The 22140-nt window shown below is 46.7% G+C and overlaps 4 long non-coding RNA genes across 4 annotated transcripts in view; 3 read left to right on the forward strand and 1 right to left on the reverse strand.

The window, feature by feature from the left end:
• The window catches only part of LOC139035282 (uncharacterized), a 104046-nt gene that overhangs the window by 4290 nt on the left and 77616 nt on the right, over positions 1-22140 (forward strand). The window lies entirely within an intron of this gene.
• On the forward strand, positions 6670-13060 carry LOC110129099 (uncharacterized). The gene is made up of 2 exons (XR_011487949.1): positions 6670-11278; positions 12777-13060. It is a non-coding gene; the product is annotated as an uncharacterized lncRNA (long non-coding RNA).
• On the reverse strand, positions 10481-12671 carry LOC139035281 (uncharacterized). The gene is made up of 2 exons (XR_011487948.1): positions 12562-12671; positions 10481-11715 (listed from the first exon to the last, which is right to left on the reverse strand). It is a non-coding gene; the product is annotated as an uncharacterized lncRNA (long non-coding RNA).
• On the forward strand, positions 13904-21988 carry LOC139035078 (uncharacterized). The gene is made up of 3 exons (XR_011487593.1): positions 13904-14164; positions 17507-17760; positions 21592-21988. It is a non-coding gene; the product is annotated as an uncharacterized lncRNA (long non-coding RNA).

Genomic DNA, 22140 nt, shown 5'->3' on the forward strand with positions numbered 1-22140 from the left:
CCTTATCATGCGCTCTCTTAACCAGTGAGTCCCACCTGGTTTTGAAGTTCCAGAAAGAGGCCGAGCTGAAGGTGGGCAAAAAAGGTGATTTGGCTTGGCCCCCCTCCCCACTGCCCGCTCCTTCCCAGTCCCAGAGCCACTGGGGCCAGAGAGAATCCTGTAAGGCCCTGATGGTGTGCAGAGGCTTGGGTCTTCAGTCCTGTGGTTGAACCCTCCCCAGTCCTTCCTGGGGATGCACAACTTTGATGATATCCTTGAAGCTACCAGAGCTAGCTTCCCTCAGGCCAGGAGAGTCTGGGCTAGGCTGGGTGGACATTCATGCTCTGTGGCCTGGCCTGGGGAGGGCCTGTTCCTGTCCTTTGCTGTCCACCTCACTGTGTTTCCACACCAAACTGTAATATTCTGAGGGCGCCACTGCCTCCCACCCCACTGTGGCTCCTTGAAGACAGGTTCCCAGGACAGGTCCTGGCACAGAAATTGGTAAACCTGTGGTGAGTCAGTGAACCAGGCAACTGGGGTACTTCTGGGCATGTTTTGCTGTGGGCATCACTGTTGCATCCTCTTTTCAAGTCCAGCTCATGGATGTCACCTTGTATCTGAAAAGAGCAGACATAGACTGGGAATTGGGGAGTCTGGGGTTCACCTGGGCCTCCAGCTGAGCCATCTCTGAAGGTCTGGGTGGGAGTAGAGAACTAGAAGCTTCAGAGATGAATTTGCATTTGGGCCAGGTCTAACCATAGCTAGATTGACATCTGTTCACATGGCCAATGTAGGCACCCACATATGGGGTTGTCACTGAGACAGTTCATAAGGCCCTGGAGGTCATTAATGTGCAGCTTACATGCTGGTCAGAGGTTCTGATGGGCTGTTTGAGATATCACTGGTCTATAAACATGCCACAGGAAACTGGCTGGTGTCTCTCCAGCACATTTCACCCGATTCCCCCTTCCTAATAGTGCTGGGAATTTCCCAGTCATGTGATCTGGTTAGAAATGACCCCATTCCAGATAACTGACAAAGACCTACTATATAACACAGCAAACTCTGATCAATGCTATGTGCAGCCTAATGGGAGGGGAGTTTGGGAGAGAATGGAGACATGTACCTGTGTGGCTGAGTCCTTTTGCTGCCCTCCTGAAACTATCACAACATTGTCAATTGACCATACTCCAGAACAAAATAAAAAGCTTAGTAAAAAATGATTAAAAACAAACAAACAAAATGCCCCGTTTCAGCAGCAGGTCCTAACTGGCTTAAGCAAATCAATACATCTTATCATCCAGACGATGGCAATTGGTCAGGAAAGGTTACGTGACCCAAATCAGGCCAACCAGGATGATGAGTCTCAATCCTGTGTCTTTTCTTCATGTTAACTGGACAGCAAGCTCTCTGTTTCTTATACCAGTCACGCATGATAAAAGCAAGTAGTCCCAAGAGTTTCTGGAAGCTACCTTGTGACACTTCAGAGGAGGCAGAGCCAAGAGACTGGGAGAACATTGGTCCTTAGTAACAGCTGCTGGATCAAGCCTTGCCTGAAGCTATTCCAAGTTCTAGACTTTTTATCTGTGTGAGTCCGTAAATTCCATCAATCACAACCAAAAATATCCTTTATGATAGTAACAATAATTGCTTAGTAGCTCTTAAGTATATACTAATTATCTAAATACAGCTTGGGATTTCCCTGATAGCTCAGTTGGTAAAGAATTTGCCTGGAATCCTAGAGACTCCAGTTCGATTCTTGAGTTGGGAAGATCTGCTGGAGAAGGGATAGGCTACCCACTCCTGTATTCTTGGGCTTTCCTTGTGGTTCAGCTGGTAAAGAATCCACTTGCAATGCAGGAGACCTGGGTTTGATCCCTGGGTTGGGAAGATCCATCCCCTGGAGAAGGGAAAGCTATCCACTCCAGTATTCCATCCATGGACTGTATACTCCTTGGAGTTGCAAAGAGTTGGACAGGACTGAGCAATTTTCACTTCATTTTACTTCAAATACAGCTTAGGGGATAAAATCTTACAAAATATGAGGTCTGTGGGGGTGGTTTGGCAATAATAAAATAGTGGTGAAAAGGTCAGCAAACTGCTGATCTAATTCAAGCTCTGACGTTTGTTGTTCAGTTGCTCAGTTGTGTCTGATTCTTTGTGGCCCCATGAACTGCAGCACATGTACCAGGCTTCCCTGTCCTTTACCATCTCCTGGAGTTTGCTCAAACTCATGTCTGTTGAATCGGTGATGCCATCCAACCATCTCATCCTTTGTCATCCCCTTCTCGTCTTACCCTCAATCTTTCCCACCATCAGGGTCTTTTCCAATGAGTTGGCCCTTTGAGTCAGGTGGCCAAAGTACTGGAACTTCAGCGTCAGTCCTTCCAGTGAATATTCAGGGTTGATTTCCTTGGCACATGGTAAAACGAAGGCCCAAGGAGGTCATGAGGTTTGCTTGAGGTTTTATAGCTGCTCGGTAGAGCCTCCAGACTCATTCTTGATGTTTAATGGTAATAATTGGAATGCTTGAATTTCTGTGCATTTCCTGTGAAATCATGACTTTATGTTTTTCCTCTCTTTTCTAAAAGGCAGAGAAAGAATGGCAGTAATCCTCTTCATTTTGTAAGTAAGGAGGCAGAAGCCCAGAAACTTAAAGATTTGCCAAGATCACACAGAAAGGCAGGGGTAGAACTAGTCCCAGAAGCCAAATGTCCTGAATGTCACTCAGGTTCAGTGGCTTCCACCTGTCCCCTTGTACTCATCACCTCTGCCTCCTTTAGGGTAGGAGTAAAATGAACGGCCTGGAGGGGCCCCTTCTTCTGGCCTTGCTTCTAAGCTGCAAAGTGATTAAGGAGGACTTTGAGTTGTATATTTGAAGGAGGTGATTCTAAACCCAGGCAGATGGTCCTCCCCACCCAACCTTAGGAAAATCAAGGCTCTGAGGCTCAGAGAAAACTTTGGTTATTTCTGCTGCCAGAGCTTCCAAAAGGGAGGCTAGTCTGGAGAGATGGGAGGTTGCATGCATGAGTTTCTGGCCTCCCAATCTATGTGACCACAGCTCCGACACTTACAATTCCTTGCTCGAAAGCCTTCCACGGTCCCCATCGTTTTCAGTAGGCACAGGATTGATATGCCCAGTTGCATAGGCAGTGCATTGCACAATTTGAATTATGATCTGAATGGCATCCCCTGGAGTTGTACAGTTCGCGGCTTACACAACCATACACGATGAGCCCAGGTTACATTTCTCAACATATTTGAACACTCAAATTGTTTTCATAGTGATCAGTGACCTCGAAAACCCTTTTTTGAATAAAGAAGATAATTTCATTTTTCTGCAAGACGAAAAGATATTTTGAGAAAATTTATTTTAGATCAGTCTGATTCCAAAGATTGTATTAGAAAGTTTGTATTTAACAAGACTTGTTATTTTAAAGGCTTTGTATCCTCTCCTATTTAATAAATGATGCCAGCTGTTTAATAGAATTTAAATTAATTTTATAGGGAAAAATTGAGATTCACAGACAAATGAATTGAAAATATCATGTTAGCTTTGGATTGGAGACTGAATGTATGCTGAAATTGTCATTATATATTGAAATTTAACTACATGCTATGAATTAAAAAATATATTTGTTTTCAATACAGAGGAGTTTAGAATTTTTTCATCTTGTGCTTCATTTTTTGTGATCTATTTGGTTATTTTCAAAACACATTTTATGCCTTTTTCCAAATGAAGAGATAAGAGAGAAAATATCATCTCAAATAAACTATTTCAGGTATGAATAGCTGTTATTTTGAAAGATGAAAAGCTAAAATGGCTATATTTTCTCTTTTTCCTGCAGTTTTTGAAGTACTAGAGGCATCTTGATGTTGTACATAGATTATTTTGTTTGTTTGTTTGTTTGAACAGGTGTTACATAAACAGTGTAAAAGATTCAAAACGTACAGCTGTGCTATTTTTTTTTTAATGAGACATTTACTTTTAAAAAATAACATGCTTATCTATTTATTTTGGTTGTGCTGGGTCTTAGTTGTGGCATGCATAATCTCTCGTTGCTCATGTGGCATCTTTAGTTGCGGCACGTGGGATCTAGTTCCCCAGCCAGGGATCAAACCCTACCCCCCTGCATTGGGAGCTTGGAGTCTTTGCCACTGGACCACCAGGGAAGGCCTGGTACAGGTGTGTTTTGAGTAGAACCCAAATCTCCTTTCCATGGTCCTTAAAGTGATTCCATTCTCTCGGAACCGCTGAAGATAGCAATTCCTTATGTATCTTTCCAGATAGAATCTGTGCAGCTACAAGCATATATTTGCTCAAATACGTTCTACTTTGTTTCTCTCTCTTTTTATACAGAGGAAGCCCTCTCTATAAACAACTGCACCTTGTTTTTTTTTTTTTTTTTACCTCCTAATAGACCTTTGAGATAATTCCAATCAGTATGTGTTATGCTGCCTCATTACTAAAAAATTTTCAGCTGAAGAAGATTCCATTGTAAGAATGTATGATCATTTATTTAGGCTATATGTGACTGATAGACATTTAGGTTGTTTCTGACCTTTAGCTATTACAAACAACACTGCAAGTAGACCGCCATCTGCTCACCACTTTGCAACTGTGCAAATACAAAGAAGGATGAATTCATCTTACTGGGTCAAAGAATGTCTTAGGGACTTCCCTGGTGGCCCAGTGGTTAAGAATCTGCCTGCGAGTGCAGAGTACACAGGTTTGATCTCTGTTCTGGGAGGCTCCCAACTACCTGGTGGCTCAGATGGTAAAGCGCCTGCCTGCAATGTGAGAGATCTGGGTTCGATCCCTGAGTCAGGAAGATCCCCTGGAGAAGGAAATGGCAACCCACTCCAGTACCCTCACCTGGAAAATTCCATGGATGGAGGAGCCTGGTAGACTACAGTCCATGGCGTCATAAAGAGTCGGACATGACTGAGCGGCTTCACTTTCACTCTCACTGGGAAGCTCCCAGATGCCTCAGGACAACTAAGCCCAGGAACTGCAACCACCGAAGACCCCCCTGCCCAAGAACTGTGGTCCACGAGAAGCCACCGCGATGAGAGACTGGAGCGTAGCCTCCACTTTCTGCAACCAGAGGAAGCCCGCACACAGCAAGGAAGACCCAGGGGGCCAAAAATAAGTAGATAAAATAAAATAAAATAGAGTGCTTTAGTGTGCTAGGCTCCTGTAACAAAGTACTACAAACTGAGTAGTTAGGCAGAAGAAATTTATTATTTCACAGTTCGGGAGGTGGGATGTTGGAGATCAGGTAGCGGCGGGGTGGCTCCTTCTGAGAGCTGTCGGGAACATCTGTTCACTGCCACTTTTTGGTGTCCCTTGGCTTGTAGCTGCATCACCTCATTTCTGCCTTGATGTTCACATGGCATTCTTCTTGTGTGCATATGTCTGTGTCCAAATCTCTCCTTTTTATAAGCATAACAGTCATATTGGATGAGAAGCCTCCTCCACCCAGTATGATCTCATCTTAATTCCATCTGTAATGTCCCAGTTTCCAAATAGTGTCACATTCTGAGGTACTGAGGATTAGGACTTCCGCATGTAAATTTGGTGGTGGGGGACACAATTCAGCCCATAACAAAGGGTGTGTGAGCACTGACTTTTAGAACAATATTGCTAAATTGCTCTTCATATATACTGTACCATTACCTGCCCACCGGCAAGGATGAAAATCGCCCATGTCACCATATCCTTGCCCCACCGTGGTCACCAGACATTTGATCTTTGCTAGCCTAGTAGATGCAGAATAGTATCTCCTTGTGTTTCCCTTATTTGTAAGTGAAGACGAAGGTTCTCTTTCTTACATTTAAGGCCGATTTGCACTTCGAGGGGTGGCCAGTCATTTACATCCTTTGCCTATTTTTCTGTTGAATTATTGATCTTTTATCCTTATTCATTCATAGGATCGCTTTACAGATAAGGAAAATTAGCTCTTTGTAATAGATTTCAAATATTTTCCTTTCCTATTAGTCAGTTGTCATTTGACTTTGTATATGTGTTTCTTTTTTTCTTAACTCCGGAAAACATTTTCGATTTTATGTAGAGAAACAGATAATTTTCTTTTATGGTTTGGGGGTTTCTGTGATACCTAAGAAGGCCTTTTCCTCTCTAGGATTATGACACAAATTTGCCCATTTTTCTAATACATTTATATATCTATACACACACACACACACACACACACACATATACACTTTTATTTAAAATTTTTATTTTTTTAAATTTATTTTGGCCAAGTGGTGCACCTTGTGGGATCTTATTTCCCTAACCAGAGATCGAACTCGGACCTCCATCAGTAGAAGTGTGGAGTTCTACCCACTAGACTGCCAGGAAATTCCTACATATATAGTTTAAAAAAATGTTTGGAATTAGTTTTGGTGCAGGTGTAAGGTAGGAGCCCAATTTAGTTATCATGATGGATACTTAGTGGTCCCAACAGTATTTATCAAATAACATATGAGAATTGTGATCAGATGTAAGCAGTGTGTGCTGCTGCTAAGTCACATCAGTCATGTCCGACTCTATGCGACCCCATAGACGGCTGCCCACCAGAATCCCATCCCTGGGATTCTCCAGGCAAGAACACTGGAGTGGGTTGCCATTTCCTTCTCCAGTGCATGATAGTGAAAAGTGAAAGTGAAGTCGCTCAGTTGGTCTGACTCTTAGCGACCCCATGGACTGCAGCCCACCAGGCTCCTCCGTCCATGGCATTTCCCAGGCAAGGGTACTGGAGTGGGGTGCCATTGCCTTCTCCGAGCAGTGTGTAGATAGGAGGAATTTTCAGAAATATTTTCTTTTTCATTTATTTATCTTTTATGCCAGGGTCTTTAGTTGTGGGATGTGAGACCTTTAGTTGCAGGCATGTGGGATCTAGTTCCCTGCATTGGGAGCTTGGACTGTTAACCACTGGTCCCAGAAATATTTTCATTAATATTTTTTCCCTTTTAACTTGTATTTCTATTTCAGTATCAAATTTTGCTTTTTAGGATTTTTGTCTTTAACCAGTGGTTTCTCTCATGGGCATAGTCTATAAATTTTTTATTGTAATAAAAACAATTTAAAATTGTTTCATAGGCAAAGCTACACCAGGAGCTGGGAGTGTTCAGCCAAGTGATAAGAGGACTGAATAACTGCAAGTTGCTATTTGACAAGCCCTCTTGTCTCTCAAGCCATTCCCTTTAAACAATACAAACTGTTTCTTTTTTCCTTTAATGTTTATTTGGCTGCACCAGGCCTTAGTTTCGGCATACAGGATCTAGTTCCCTGATCAAGGGTTGAACCTGGACCCCTGCATTAGAAGCATGATGTCTTAGCCACTGAGTCACCATGGAAGTCCCTACAAACTAGTCCTTAATTGATTAAAATACAGAAATTGAAACAGAAACTAGTATTGTGTTTAAAGACATGAATCCCCTGGGAAAACTCAAGCCCTTGTTGATTCATCTGAGGGGGTTAAGAGTTTGAATCCTGACTCACTGACTTCCGGCCCTGATGCCTTGGGTAACTTGCTTGACATCTCTGTGCCACATTTTTCTTCATCCTCAAAATGGGGAAAACAAAAAGAGAAGGTTCTGTAGGGCCTGAAGTTTCTGCAGTTTAGGCCGGGGAACCTCTTAAAAACTACAAATGTGAAGTGAAGCACTGTCCTTGTAGGTTCTAGGGGGAGCCTCTCACTTGCAGATTAAAACTTTTTAGCTTCACAGCAGACCTCTGAAAACAGCATCTTTTCAAGGGCTGTTGGGAATATGGAATGAGGCCATGTGGCTCTGGTCCCGGGGTGTGGTGGGCCTGACTCGCAGACTAACTCAGGTGTGTAAGAAGTATCGCTTTCTTTCCATACAAAAACCTGCCTGAGGTTCTGACGCCAAGCGTCCCGATTCCACCAAGCTGGCAAACAACTTCATTTCAGTCATTCTTGCAAGCTTTTACTCCACCTCACTCTGAAGGCATATTGAAAGGGGGGCAGGGGCCCATTTTTCTGTGATCATCATTTGTCTTTGGTCGTTTGTACCCACACAGATGCCTCCACAGACACCCTTACAGACTCATAGACACACACATGTCCTAACTGAAGCATCTGCTATTCCTTGCTGAATTCCCCTTCAACTTGCAGCTCTATACTGCTTCTGATCCATGTGCGCATGGGACTTGGGGATCTTGGAGGGGTGCCCTAGGAGTGCTGTTTAATAACTTGTAAGAAGACTGCTGTTGGGGCCCAATGGCTCTATTCTGCATCATATCAAAGATCCAGTTCTCTGATGAGGCAGTGAACCACTGGGGCTGAAAGCACGGGGCTGGGTGCCAGATAGAACCAGGCTCAAATCCGGCAAAGCCTTGTTTTTCTCATCTGCAGAATGGGAAGGATGCTAATGTTTCCCTCACAGAATTGGTGAGTCACCAACATCGAGGTTAATTAAGGTTAAGGGCTTGGCATAGCATCTCCCACACTGTACTCAAACTCTAGTGCTAGAGTTTGCCTCTTCACTTTTCATCATCCCAGAGCCACTGGCTGGCTGGGTGAGGTCACCATGCAACATTCTGTAAACAGTGGGGGTAATGGTGCACAAAGCATGCTTATTTGATTTGCAAATGACTTAAAACTAGGTCTGGGAGCTGGTACTTTTTTTTTTTTTATAACATTTATTTATTTGAGTGCACTGTATCTTAGTTGTGGCACATGGGATCCAGTTCCCTGACAGAGATAGAAAGTGGGCCCCCTGTATTGGGAGTGCAGAGTCTTAGCCATTGGATCACCAAAGACGTTCCAGTGGCTGGTGTTTTAAATGACTGTACTAGGGTTCAAAAGCACCAAAAGCAGGTGAAAGGATAGACGAAACCCCCTGAAGTAAAACAGAATAAGGATGGATGTAAAATGAAAAGATTTTGCATGAAAAAGGTTTTGGCTGAAGTTTCAGTACAATCCCATGTTAAGATGGCTGCTCCCAATCTAATGTGATCTCAGGCAGCATCTCTGGTGGTATAGACTGAGGATGAGAGAGGTGACAATGGGAAGGAAGGTTGGGTTCAATTCTGGTTGCCATAGCTTTGAGGGTGCAGGGAGAGACCAGAGTCCAGTTTGTGGAGGGGCAAAGGATAGCAAGGAGCTTGCCAGGTAGCTCAGTGGTAAAGAATCTGCCTGCGAGTGCGGGAGACATGGGTTCAATCCCTGCATTGGGAAGAGCCCATGGAGAAGGAAATGGCAACCCATTCCAATATTCTTGCCTGGGAAATCTGATGGACTGAAGAGCCTGGTGGGCTACAGCCCATGGAATCACAAAAGAGTTGGACATGACTTAGCAACTGGAAACAAGAGCAAAGGATGGTGAGGAATGGGGGATAATGACTTTGAAGAAGAGACTCAGAGGGGCAGAGGTGGGAGCCACAGTAACCCTGCCTGGCTCCAAGGCCAGAACGTGGCTATGACAAAGCACTGAGAACCAACTCCGACAGAACTGTCCCTCAATGAAAATGATTGTGTTTGGAAATAGTGAGCACCCCATCACTAGTAGTATGCAAGTGGAGTGAGGAAAGGATTCCTGCTTCAAGCTCCCAGTTTCAGCAAAAATACTGGCCCTACTGATAAAACCATCCTTTGTCTGCTATATATACACGTATCATAGTCAACAAATATGTAATCCATATTTCCCCTATTTTAAGGTGTACTTTAAGAAATGAATATTTCTGAAACTGGGGCTGTCTTAAATCAGTGTGTACGCTTCATGCATAATGCATCCTTCTTTCTGAAAAGTTGTTATTCAAGCTTTTTTGAATCAGCAAAATGAAGTGTACACTTTGGGAAGTTGTTCTGACAATCTGTATTTCATCTTACATTTGCCCTATTAGAATGCATGTCTTGACTTTAAAGAAATCTATCTAAATAAATGATGTGTACGAAAAAAAAATTCCAACTTTCTCTTCTTAGTGAAGCCATACTCAAATGTATTGAATCCAGCAGCAGGTGACATTCCACCTTGTTGCTGCCATCCTGGCATCAGAAGTGGAAGCGAGACAGGCTATTAAATCGGCTTTTAACAGATTCAGAACAGAAGGTTCTTGGCTAGGGGAAAAAAATTCCACTTATCAAGAGATGTTATCCCTTCAAAGGATGAGAAACTATTTCTTCATAAAGAGAGTTTGGAGGGAGCTTTTTGTTCTGTGAGGACAACATCTGGATTTGAATATGTCCATCCTCAAAAGGAGATTTTTCTCATAATGGATTGGGCTCAAAACACTCAGAGCATAAGGATCGGTGCTTTTTCAAAAGGAGACACTTGTGGAGGCGTGAGGGGGGCCCTCCTGTCTCTGCAGCGCCAGCTCTGGAGGTCCAGGAGGGCCCCCGCGCCCTTGACTAACTTTCACACTGAAAGCCTCTCCATCATCTTCTGCCTCCCCACCCTACTCCAGGAATCTGGGACCTGAATGCATTTTGAAACATTTGTGGTTTCAGGAGCCTTTCTTAAAAAAAAAAAAAACAAAACAACAAAAAAAACTGCCAAGGATATATTACCATGAAAGATCATTTGAGAGGCTAGAAAGAAGGAAGCCAGGCCAAGGCTGGCGCGGGCTGCGCTGTAAGTTTGAGAAGGATGCCACGCGGAGCCGGGCCACCTGTGGACCACCCAGACGGACACATGCCCGCCGACGCGGGTTTGAATCCCTTCTCTGCGGGTCCCTTCCGACGCGACCTTGGGGGAAGTTGTGTAACGTCTGCGTCCTGCGACGCTCTTCCCCGGAGCCTAGAACTGGAAAGAAGCCCCTGGAAGCCCTGACATCAGAGGTGACGCGAGCCTTCGCAGACGATGACTAGGCAGAACCCGTCGCCACTCCCTTTCCCGCGTCCCGGCCGCTCTGCGCGGGTGTGTCGCCTCCGACCAGGTGGTTGTGGCTCCTGCAGCAGCTTTCTTTAGGTCCGCGCGCCCCGGAGCCCCGGGGCTCCCGGCTTACACGGCCCGACTTCTAATAACACGGCCCCTGGGCCGGGCGGTGGCGCCCCCTCCCGGTAACGGCAGGGAGGCGGTGCACGGAGGCGTCACTGCCACATCTCAACCAAAGGAAGCCCTTTCTGGGGTTCAGCCGCGACCTCTCCCGGGGGGCCGTTTGCAGGAAGCAAGGTCATATGAGCTCAATAGTCCCTTTGCCAGGCTGGGCTGGAGGTCACCTTGAGGCCCAAATGGAAGGGACCACCTGGAGTAGGACCCTGCCGGCATGTCTGCTGAAAGAGCGTTTTGGGGAGTTAGGCTAAGGACTATTGTGCTGGACGGTGCGAAGGTGAGGGGGTGGGTAGGAGGGGTGGGGGTACTGGGGGGGATGGTGAGGGGGCGGTGCATGAGTGAAGATCTCAGCTGGGCGGGGGGAAGGAAGAAGGGGCCCCAAAGGAAGGATTGTAGCTTAGGGCTTTTGAGAAAAATTAATAAATAAATAAATAATAAGGGCTAGGAAGGGAGCCTGTGCCTGAGAGAGGGATTTGGTGCAGCCCCCAACTCGCTGACCTGGTCCGCTTCTCCCCCGTCTCCTGGGACAGATTTTATCAGTGTCTCAGCGGAAATGGCAACCCACTCCAGTGTTCTTGCTGGGAGAATCCCAGGGACAGAGGAGCCTGGTGGGCTGCCGTCTATGGGGCTGCACAGGGTCGGACACCAGTGAAGTGACTCAGCAGCAGCAGCAGCAGCGGCGGTGTCGGGGAAGGGCTTCAGTGAGCCATTTTTCTTCATAAAGAAAGCGAGAGGGACTCGTTAAACCCCGGGCAGAATGTCACAATGATGAAAGTCAGGAATAGAAGCAGTGGGGGACCTTACCATGGAGGTAAGCCCCCAGGTGAAGTGGGGTCCAGACAAAAGTGAGGTGGCACCCCTGAAGCTCCCTAGGGTGCCTAGGGTGAAGCCCTTGGGGGCCCAGAGTAGAAAGGCCTCTAATGAGGTCCTTGGTGATCCTCACCCTTGGGCATGGGATGGACCTGGGCAGGTGAGAATGGGCTGGGGGAGGAATCAAGGTTGAGAGTCATTGCTGACCCCCTGCTGCCCCACTTGACAAAGTTATCTTCCTTCATCACTCAACTTGCCTCTTCCCCAGACAGTTCCTGGAGAGGTCCCGCTGCCCGCCCCGCCCCCCCACCAGTCCCCCAGGTACCCCCAGCACTGCTCTCCTACGATGGCCGGCTCCAGGCCGTCCTCCCCACTGGGCTGTTGTGCTCCATCCCAGCTCTCTCCCCAGCACCCAGCATGCTTCCCAGCACATGGCTGGCGCTCAGTGAATATTTGATGACTTCAGTCGATTTGGGAAGGGCTCTGGTTCCTCCTTGGCTTTAGACTGGATTTGGGCAGGCAGAAGAGGAGGCTTGCGGGATAGTGATCTGGGCTGTCCGTCCTCTCTCTGAAGGGCCCCTGTTTCAGAGTCTGATTTCCCAGGCAGGGTTACCCTCTCCCTCCGTTAGCCCCCTTCTTATGCCGCCTCAGGCTCCCAGCTAAGGAGAGGCCCCCTCCTCGTCCTGCTTGGCCTCTCATTTCCCACCCTGGGCCCATCCCCTCTGCGAGACTGACCCCTCCATTCCTCACCCTGCTCAGCTTCGGACACCCGCACCGGGCTGCCCTGTGTGTGGACGCCCCCTCACCGCATTTGTGCTCTGACACTCGAGGCCAGGCTGTCCCTTTGTGACAGAGGCTCTCCCCAGCCAGCTGGGGCTCTGACACCCCGTACCAGGCTGCCTCCCCTACACGGACCCCTGCTCACTCTGCTGTGACACCCCTTCTCCTCCACCATGTTCCCCCAGCCCCACGCTGCATCTGGCCTGCCCTGCTGCCCCTGATGGTTTGAGGACCGAAAGGTTCAGGAAGATCAGAAGAGAAGAGGAGCAGAAAAAGTATTTTAACAGTGGAAACTTTTGCGCAAGCAAAACCTTAGGAAGAATATATAAAATAGAGCTGCTCTGGAGCCTCACCCACTCTCGAAACTGTCATTAAATCCTGCGGTGGGGAGAGCGTTTCTTGGTGTACAATTTGGGAGATACTGGGAAAGAATTCTGCCTAGAATAACAAGGATGTTGCTTTGCAGCCACTGAGATGTCCTCTCTGATCTTTTCTGAGAAGGTGACTTCTGCCGATGGGAGGATGGAGCTTGGGGGCAGCCGTTGCTGCTGCCTGGGGGCTGGGTCTCTGAGGGGGCCGGAGGGCCCTGTGCAGGTGCTGGGGGCCTGTGGGAGGTGGATCAGGGTCTGCAGGACGGGCTGTGAGTTACAGGACCTCTGTGTGCAGAGGCACCAGCCCGACCACCCCCTTCCTCGCCTGTGCCCCTCTGTGACCCTCTGTGTCCCCATCTCTGGTCACCTCCAGGAAGAGAACCAGGAAATTCTACTTTGGCGGCTTAAGCAGATGTCAGTGACCTCCGGATGGTTCTCATCACACCGTGAGCAACACTTTACAGTTTGCAAAACAGTTTCACATCCAGTCGCGGGTTTGATCTGATCTCTACAGCCGTTGGTAGAGATAGTGCTGTGGCTAATCCCTCCACCCCCACCTTCCCCGGAGAGAAGAGGAAGTTGAGGATTGGGAGTTGTGGGAGTTGCGTAAATTGCCCCAGCAGCAGACAGGAGGCCCGGAATCCCAGACTCCATTCCCAGTACCTTCTGGGCATGGTTGGCCTTTCCCGGGCCTCTCCCCACCCTGGCTCTATCACGCTCATTGAGGTAATGAGCTTCTTCAGCCTGAGCCAAGCGTGAGCTTAGGGCTTAGGCGTAGGAGTCTGTAGTTTGGCAGAAAACAGGTCAAGAGTCAGGACCCAGGGGCAAGCTCCAAGGCCCCCCTCACTGGAGTAGGGGGTTTGGAGTAGGATGACCACATAATTAGTCATCCAGATTAGAACACTTTTGAGAATGAAAGGGAGTGCTGTTAATAACGACTCCATGGCAACAGCGCTGAACAGGGAGCTGAGGTCACTATTATGGTACCACCTGCCCAGCCTCTTCTTCATCTTCACAGCCTCAGACCCCCAGACCTGAAGCAGAACAGCAGCCATTCACTGGGCATTTAGTGGTGCTGGGCGCTTCTTAGAGCTTATTTTATTAGATCTCCATGAAAACGCGTGGCTGATCCACTTATTGGTCCCATTTTATTAAGCGAGAGACTGAGGCCCAGAAGACTCTTGCCCCTAAACAAACAACTGGTGAGTGGTGGAGCTGGGATTTGAGCCTGAGGGGTCTGGCTTTCCTTGAGAAGGTTCTATTGCTAATAACATTTTAGTGAATTGATTTGGCCCACAAGAATTGGCAGGGAATGGGTGTTCCCCATCTTTCATCAGACCTCTCCCCCCACTCCCCATCTCCCCAAGCTGTCTATAGCTCAGGGACATCATTAAAAGGACCTTTGAGTGATGAGGGGATGTGTAGATGAGGAAGGTCAACAGGAAATGGAAGTATAGCGGCAGGATGAGTATAGTAACAGCTGACATATTTTTTGGCTGCGTCTCATGGCAGGCAGGATCTTATTTCCCCAAACAGGGTTTGGACCTTTGCCCTCTGCGGTGGAAGCATGGAGTTTTAACGACTGGACCATCAGGGAAGTCCCAAAGCTAACATTAAATAAGCACTGCATACCAGACTCTGTTTCAAGTGTTCTCAGTATATTAGTCTGTTTCATCCTCATAACCACCCTATAATCATCAGGCGGTTTGTCTCTGAGGAAGAGGAAGCTGCTGGCCCAGTGGTGGAGTCCCTCCAGCCTGCTTCCTCTAGGTTTTAGAATTTGGAAATTCTGTGTTGGTGGCTGAAGCAGATGTCACTGACCTCCTAATGGTACTCATCAGACAGGGAACAACACTTTACAACTTTCAGGGAGGGGGAGAGCCCATGGTCCAGCCTTCTGGGGGTGCCAGCCAAAGTGTTCACTGATTCCTCCTCCTGCTCCACCATCTCCCTGCAGAGGCAGAAGGTGGGCAGAGGTGGAGCCTGGTCTCCACCGGTGGCTCATTTTCATTCATTTTCTTTAAATGTTTCTTGCTCTGGTTTTAAATCTAATTTTTCAGCTTCTTTTTTATCTTCACTCAAGTTGCTTTAATGAAATGAAAATGTGTCTGTTTCTCTCTGCTGGAGCTGCCTGGGGAATTTCAATATAAAACAAACAAGTTGGCTTTTAAAATTAAAATTTTATGGGTGGCATTTCCTCACTTAATGAGAGGCACAAAAGGCTGGAGTAAAACCAATTAACATGGGGTTGGGACTCGGTGTTCAGCAAAATTAAGCAGCAGGAGCACGGCGTGCTGGGAACCTTTAGGATGGGGGCTGGGGGAGACGTGCTGACAGGCGGCGTGGAGGGCGGTGGCCCCCCAGGACCCCTGTGCTCCCCGGGTGGCCCTGCACATGTGTACGCGCAGCCCCCAGCACCCCGTGCCCAGGTGCCTGTGTGCACACCTGCTCTGTACGTTCCCGTGGCCGGGACGTGTGTGGATGAGCAGATGGGGCAGGTGAATGGCTGCTTTGGATTCCTGGGGTCCTGGACACCAAGTCTGGACAGGCGTCCTTGAAAGTAGCTAAGGTGTCCGAACAGACACACTCGAGAATTAACGCCCCTGGGACAGCATGAGTCCAGTCCTGTCTTCATCACAGCTGTGCCCCAGGGCCCAGACAGCCAGGAGTGGTGTAGGCGCTCCACAAACACACAATGACTGCACGAGTGACTTCATCTGGGCAAACACTGTTAATGGAACTCAACAGTGAATCACTCAGAGTCCTTATCGCCCAGCACAGGACTCTTTTTTTTTTGTTTGTTTGTTAGAAATGGTGAAAATGCCACAGGATCCTAGGCAGGAGGGGGCGTTGTGGTGGCACTACTGAAGGAGAATGGCTTTGTGATACCAGCAAAGGCGTGAATGGAATGAGTAGCTCCAGACCGAAGGCAGCAGGCTGGGGGTGTGGCAGGACCAAAGGTCTGGGAATGAGAGCTGGGCACGGCTGAATCTGGCCAGAAAGTAAGGTGTGTGCAAGCAGAGGACTCTGGGGTGGTCAGAGGTAGCCAGGGTGTGAAGAGTTGGAGCTTTGACTTTAACCTGGGCAGTGGGGATCCCTTGCAGGTTCCAAAAGCTCAGAGGTGGTTTCTGGGAGACTGATTCTGGAGGTTGGTGGGAGGGAAAGGAAAAGTCCAGGCTGGTTGGGTTGGCGTTGGTTCAGGTTGAGCTGAGGCTCTCAGGCTGGGGAGCCAAGGGGCTGGTGGGACCCTCCTCTGAGCTGGGGAGCCCTGGAGGAAGAACAGGTGGGGAAACTGGGGGTATTCAGTTGGCAATGCCAGCCCACCCTCCCAGGCATGGACCTGACTGTGTTGAACACACAGGAGGTAGATTTCACACTGACATTTACAACCCAATTCTGTAAATTCCTGGCCTTGGTGCCATAGCCCCCAGGAGCCCCCTGGGTAAAACAAGCTCATAGCTTCAGAGAAAGAGCCTGGGCCACCTCTCCTGCTCTCTTCATCTCCATTTCCCGCCGCCCCCATCCCCCTCCTCCCCAGAGATTCTTTCTGTCCTACACTGGGACAGCTTTCTCCCCACCCTTTCTGCCCTCTGATCCCCGATTCTTTGGAGAGGGTCATTCTAGTTACTAGACTCCCCAGAGTGGCAATAAGGTGGGGAAAGCTGAGTGTCCCACCTGCTCTGAGCCAGGACATCGAGCTGGTCGCTATGGCCACCACGAGCATCCTTAGTCTTCCCCAGTTAGGCCTTCAGACTCAGGAATGCTCTCCCAGACAGAGTCCTGCAGGCATGTGGGCAGTGAGGGCTGGGTGCTGGCTCTTGGGAGAGTGTCTTTGAAGGAAACTCTACGCCTGCAATGCAGAAGACCCCAGTTCAATTCCTGGGTCAGAAGATCCCCTGAAGAAGAAATAGGCTACCCACTCCAGTATTCTTGGGATTCCCTGTGGTTCAGATGGTAAAGAATCCGCTTGCAATGTGGAGACCTGGGTTCAGTCGCTGGGTTGGGAAGAGCCCCTGGAGGAGGGCATGGCGACCCACTCTAGTATTCTTGCCTAGAGACTTCCAGGGACAGAGGAGCCTGGTGGGCTACAGTCCGTGGGGTCGCAAAGACTTGGACACGACTGAGCAACTGAGCACTGAGGCTGGAGGAAATGGTTTCCTTATGCAGGTCTGTGTGTTCTGATCTGTGCCCATTGAAGGGTCCCTCTGAGGCCAGTATGAGGATCCAGGTGAGGGTCCCTTTGAGACCAATCTGAGAAGCTTGAGGTTTATTTGTAAGTCTCTTTGAGGCCTGTCTGAAGGCCTAAAGACTGGGTTGGCTTGAAGGTCCATCCTGTAAAACCAATAAAAATGTCCTGAGACTAAGGGTGACATTAACCCTTCTCCCTCCATATAACAAAGAGAGCAAATCTGGCCAAGATTGCAGGGAGTTCTTATGGCCCGGGGGCTGGTGGAGAGGCTGATGCCTTTCCTTTGGTGATGGGTGAAGTTTACCCCAAACCACAAAACAGTTGACCAGAACCCCCATTCTATCCCAATAAGCAGCTGGCTGATCTTGCTGAATCTGGCAGAGACAACACACTTCTTGAGGACCACAGCACCTGCCATCTTCCTGGGGAGAGTGCCACTATGTGCCCTACCTGACATGGGCTTTTAAGTATGAATAGGAGTTCACCTACTGAACAAGGACTGAATTGAGTGAGTGACACTGGTGAAGACATAGAAATGTGGAACAGTTTTCTGTGGGCCAAGAGAACTACAAATATACCAGTTTCCCTGGAGTCAAGAACTTGCAAGAGGTAGGCATACAAGTATCAGACAAGATAAAGTAAGAGAGAAAATGAAAGTGTTAGTCGCTGAGCCGTGTCCAACTCTTTGCAACCCCATGGACTATAGCTTGGCAGTCTCCTCTGTCCTAGCGGGTAGCCATTCCCTTCTCCAGGTAATCTTCCAGGCATGGAGCCTGGGTCTCCTGCATTGCAGGCAGATTCTTTGCCATCTGAGCCACCAGAGGAACCTAAAGTAAGAGAGAGGGCCTTGCAAACTATTGAGTGCTACACAAAATGAGGCCTGCTGTTACCACCCAGCTTTCTTATCTGTCACGGGAACCAAATGACTCGGAGTGTGTGAAGTTGCATTGCAAACTGGAAAGTATTTGTGACAATGTTAATTAATATATTTAGAGAGTAGGTAGATTAAGTGTGAGAATGTGGAGATGGAGTAGACAATTAAAGTATCTGCTAATTTCTCTCTTGAATTCACATTTTAGGCAATGTTTGTAAACTGAGAACTCTAATTACTTTTCTCCCTCACACCTCTTTTCAGATGAATACACTGTAGCAGAGTTATAGTAGCTATTCGAAATATTGTCAATTTCCTGGTAGATCAGTTGGAACTCTTTATATTAACAAGTTAACAGAGTATAACTCTTTATACTCAGAGTTAACAATATAACTCTTTATATAAGCAAGTTAACAAGCAAGGCTTCCCTGGTGGCTCAGTAGTAAAGAATTCACCTGCCAATTCAGGAGATGCAGGTTTGATCCCTGGGTTGGGAAGATCCCCTGGAGAAAGAAATGGCAACCCACTCCAGTATTCTTGTCTGGAGAATCCCATGGACAGAGGAGCCTGGCAGGCTACATTACACGGGGTTGCAAAACAGTTGGACGTGACTTAATGACTAAACAACAACAAAAGAACTGGAGCAAACCAGCTCACCCAGTAAAAGGAATGGGTGATTTTTTATGTGATGTGAAAGTCCAAAGTTACCATCAACCTCAAGATGAGTTTGGTTCAGGGTTTGTTAATCCTGATGCTGAGGCCTGTTTCTCCATGTTGGATACTTGCAGTTTCTAGGTCTCTTCCTTCAAGTCTTGGGAGAGAGAGGGGTATCCCCTTGGCCAATCATCCAACAAATTTCCTGAGCGTCATGTCTGTTTGGACTAACTTGGGTCATGGGGGTGGGGAATGCCAGGGCCTCTTTGGCATAGGTTTGGATCAAGTGTCCATCCCTAAAACAATTACTGTGAGACATGAGAAGGTGGAATGGGCACCCACCATACCAGGTCACTCAGGTGGACCCCTGGGCTTCAGGCATGCAGACCTGGAGTCGCGTTCAGTTTCTGCCTTCATTGCTGTTTCAGCATCTAAATTCTCTGTCCTTTTGCAGGCATGATACTGGTCCAGGCCTTGTCCCATCACCTCACATTTAAATTACTGCCATTGTTTTTTTTTTTGTTGTTGTTGTTTAGCCACTTAGTCACTAGCCTTTTTGCTTGCCAGTACATTTTTCTTGATAGCTGCTCAAAACCTTTAATCATAGCAAAGAACACATGTTACAGCCAATGTGATGAGACAGGAAGCATGATTACAAAATTCAGCTATGGGAAAATTAACATCATTTGCCAAAGACCCAATTTGATCGCTAGAAAACCCAGTAAAATTAACTCAAAACAATTAACTATGGCAAATAAAAGAGTTTTGTGAGATATTGGAATCAAAATAAGAAAAATAAGAAGCAAGCTCTTTTCTATAACAACAATAATCAGTTTAAAAATAATGTAGCATATTATCTGGAGAAGAAGATTTTTACTTTTTTGTAATTTCATGAGGAAGCTCACTTGGGGATAGTTGGTTTCTGGAAATAACGTTGGTTTCTAGACATGGAGACACACTTGACCTTGAATTAGACCCCTCCCCCCATTCTTTTAAAGAACATCACTAGGATGGGTCCATTATACAAGTCAGGCAAGTAACCACCGGTTTTTCTAGAAAGAGGCCTGGAAGAAGGAAATCTAGGTGCAGGAAGGCAAACTGAGACGGTAAATATTCTGTTTTGTAATGACTGCATTTAAGCAGTTTGCTCTAGAGGTGACCTGATTTTATTGCCTGGGATAGGAGCACAGGGGAATGGGGATTTTCAGGTAGAGAGAGGGAGAGGGAGAGGGAGGAGGCAAGAAAGGGATGGGGAGAGAGGGAGAGGGACGGACATAGAAAAAAGACGGAGGAGGACGAGAAGGGGAAGAAAAAAAGAGGGGGAGGGGAGCAGGGAAAGCTGAAGTGATGAGAAACCCCCCAGGAGGGTGTGGGGTACACTTCAGCAGCTATCTACATTCCCCAGTTGTCATAGTACATGTCTTAAAATGTCATAAATATAATTCTCAAGCAATATACAGTGAACACAACCAAAATATTATTTAACTCAATGAGAATAGAGCAGAGCTGATTCAAAGGAGGATATGAGAAACTCGTATGAAAAGCAGTGATGGAATATGATGACTAAATACAAAATTGGTTAAATTCCTATAAGGCAATACAACCATAACCTTTGGGGTTATTTTCTCTTCTGGATGGAAATCATTTGCACCTTATCAGTTTTCTACAAGTGAGCATCTAACTTTACAGAGCATGTGCCCTGATCAATAGTAATTAGAATGTCAAACAAAGCTGCAGGCTCTAGAGAGTCAGCTGACTCTAGACTGGCTTGTTGGCCAAATCGCAGGATGCGGAGAGAACTCAGCTATCTTTTAGTGGAAGGGAAACTCATAGAAGAATATACTTTGCACAATTGAGTTTGAGTGTTCAGGACTCAGAGTTATTATAGAAGGACCCTGAAAAGAAATATGAGACCAACTTCCAATGTGGTGAAGTGGGAAAAATAAGACAAAGGTCAGTTGTTGTCAATGGCTCGGTGGACTCCACGTGGGGTTAGGAAGATGGTCTGTATGCATCCTTGTGCCACACTTTGAAGCACCTTTACTTGGCTCAGAGTTACATCAACCTTTTTATTTTCTGGAGGCTTCTTCCTGCTTTAAAAAACTTTTTTTTTTTTTTAAATTGTGGTAAAATACACATATACATAAAATAAAAATAACCATTTCAGTATTTTTAAAGTGTATAGGTCAGTGGCATTAAGTATATTCACACTGTTGTACAACCATCAACACTTTCCATCTCTAAAAGTTTTTCATCATCCCAAGCTGAAACTCTGTACCTAGTAACCCCAGATCCCCATTACCCCTTCCTTCTTACTTCCTGGCCACAAGCCTTCTACTTTCTGTCTCTCTGAATTTGAATACTACAGTTACCTTATTTAAGTGGAACAATGCAGTATATGTCTTTTGTGACTGGTTTATTTCACTTAGCATAAGTTCAAAGTTCACCCCTATTATAGCAATACATCAGGACTTTATTACTTTTTAAGGCTATATATACCATATATTCTTATTCTTTCATCCGTCAATGGACAATTGGGTTACTTATACCTTTTGGCTATTGTGAATAATAATGCTGTGAACATGGGTACATAAATATCTGTTTAAATCCCTGCTTTCAATTCTTTGGAGTACATTCCTAGGGAAGGGATTGTTGGATCATATCATAATTCTATGTTTAAATTTTTGAGGAACCACTACACTGTCTTCCACAGCAGCTGCACTGTACCTTTCCACTAGCAATGCACGAGGGTTTAAATTTCTCTACATCCTTGCCAACACTTAAATTTTGTTGCTGATTTATGTAATAGCCCTCCTAATAGATGTGAAGTGAAAACTTTAAGTTTTAAAATAATTGCTTGACTGTTGCTGGGTATTAGAAGAAGATCTGATTGAGCTTCTCTCCTGTGTTTCAAGTGCCCCGGAATCTCTGTGGCTGATACAGTCAAAATGAGGTCAGCTCTGCTTCCAGGACCACTCCTAGAAGAAACAAGGCCCCCTGCTGCTGTTTCTCATTCCTACCACATGGTGTCACTGTTGAAGATTTGTTCTGCACAGTGTGAAGGACCTTGCTCCGCTGTTGCTATGCTGGTGTCTCTGCTGGTTCAGATCCCGCCATGGGTGCCGCTAGTTCGTCCAGAGGAAATAATAGGCTTTGACTAAGATGACAATTCCTCAATTAAATTAGACAAATATTAACTGAGTGCCTACCATGTGCCAGGCATTGAGCTAGGTCCTGGGAAAACAGAACAAAATAGACAACAATCCTTGCCCTTCTGGGGGTTAAACAATAAACAATGGCCACAGTAAATCAGTAAGTCACAAAGCATGTTAAAAGGTGTTAAGCACAATGGGAGGATGAAAGAATAAAACGGAATAAGGGGATTGGGAGTGGTGCTGAGTGAGAGCCGCTTCACGGGGCAGACGTTGAGTCAAGTCTTGAAGGAGGTGAGTAGTCCCTGGAGG

This window comes from Odocoileus virginianus, chromosome 5, assembly GCF_023699985.2.
Source record: "Odocoileus virginianus isolate 20LAN1187 ecotype Illinois chromosome 5, Ovbor_1.2, whole genome shotgun sequence".
NCBI lineage: Eukaryota > Metazoa > Chordata > Mammalia > Artiodactyla > Cervidae > Odocoileus > Odocoileus virginianus.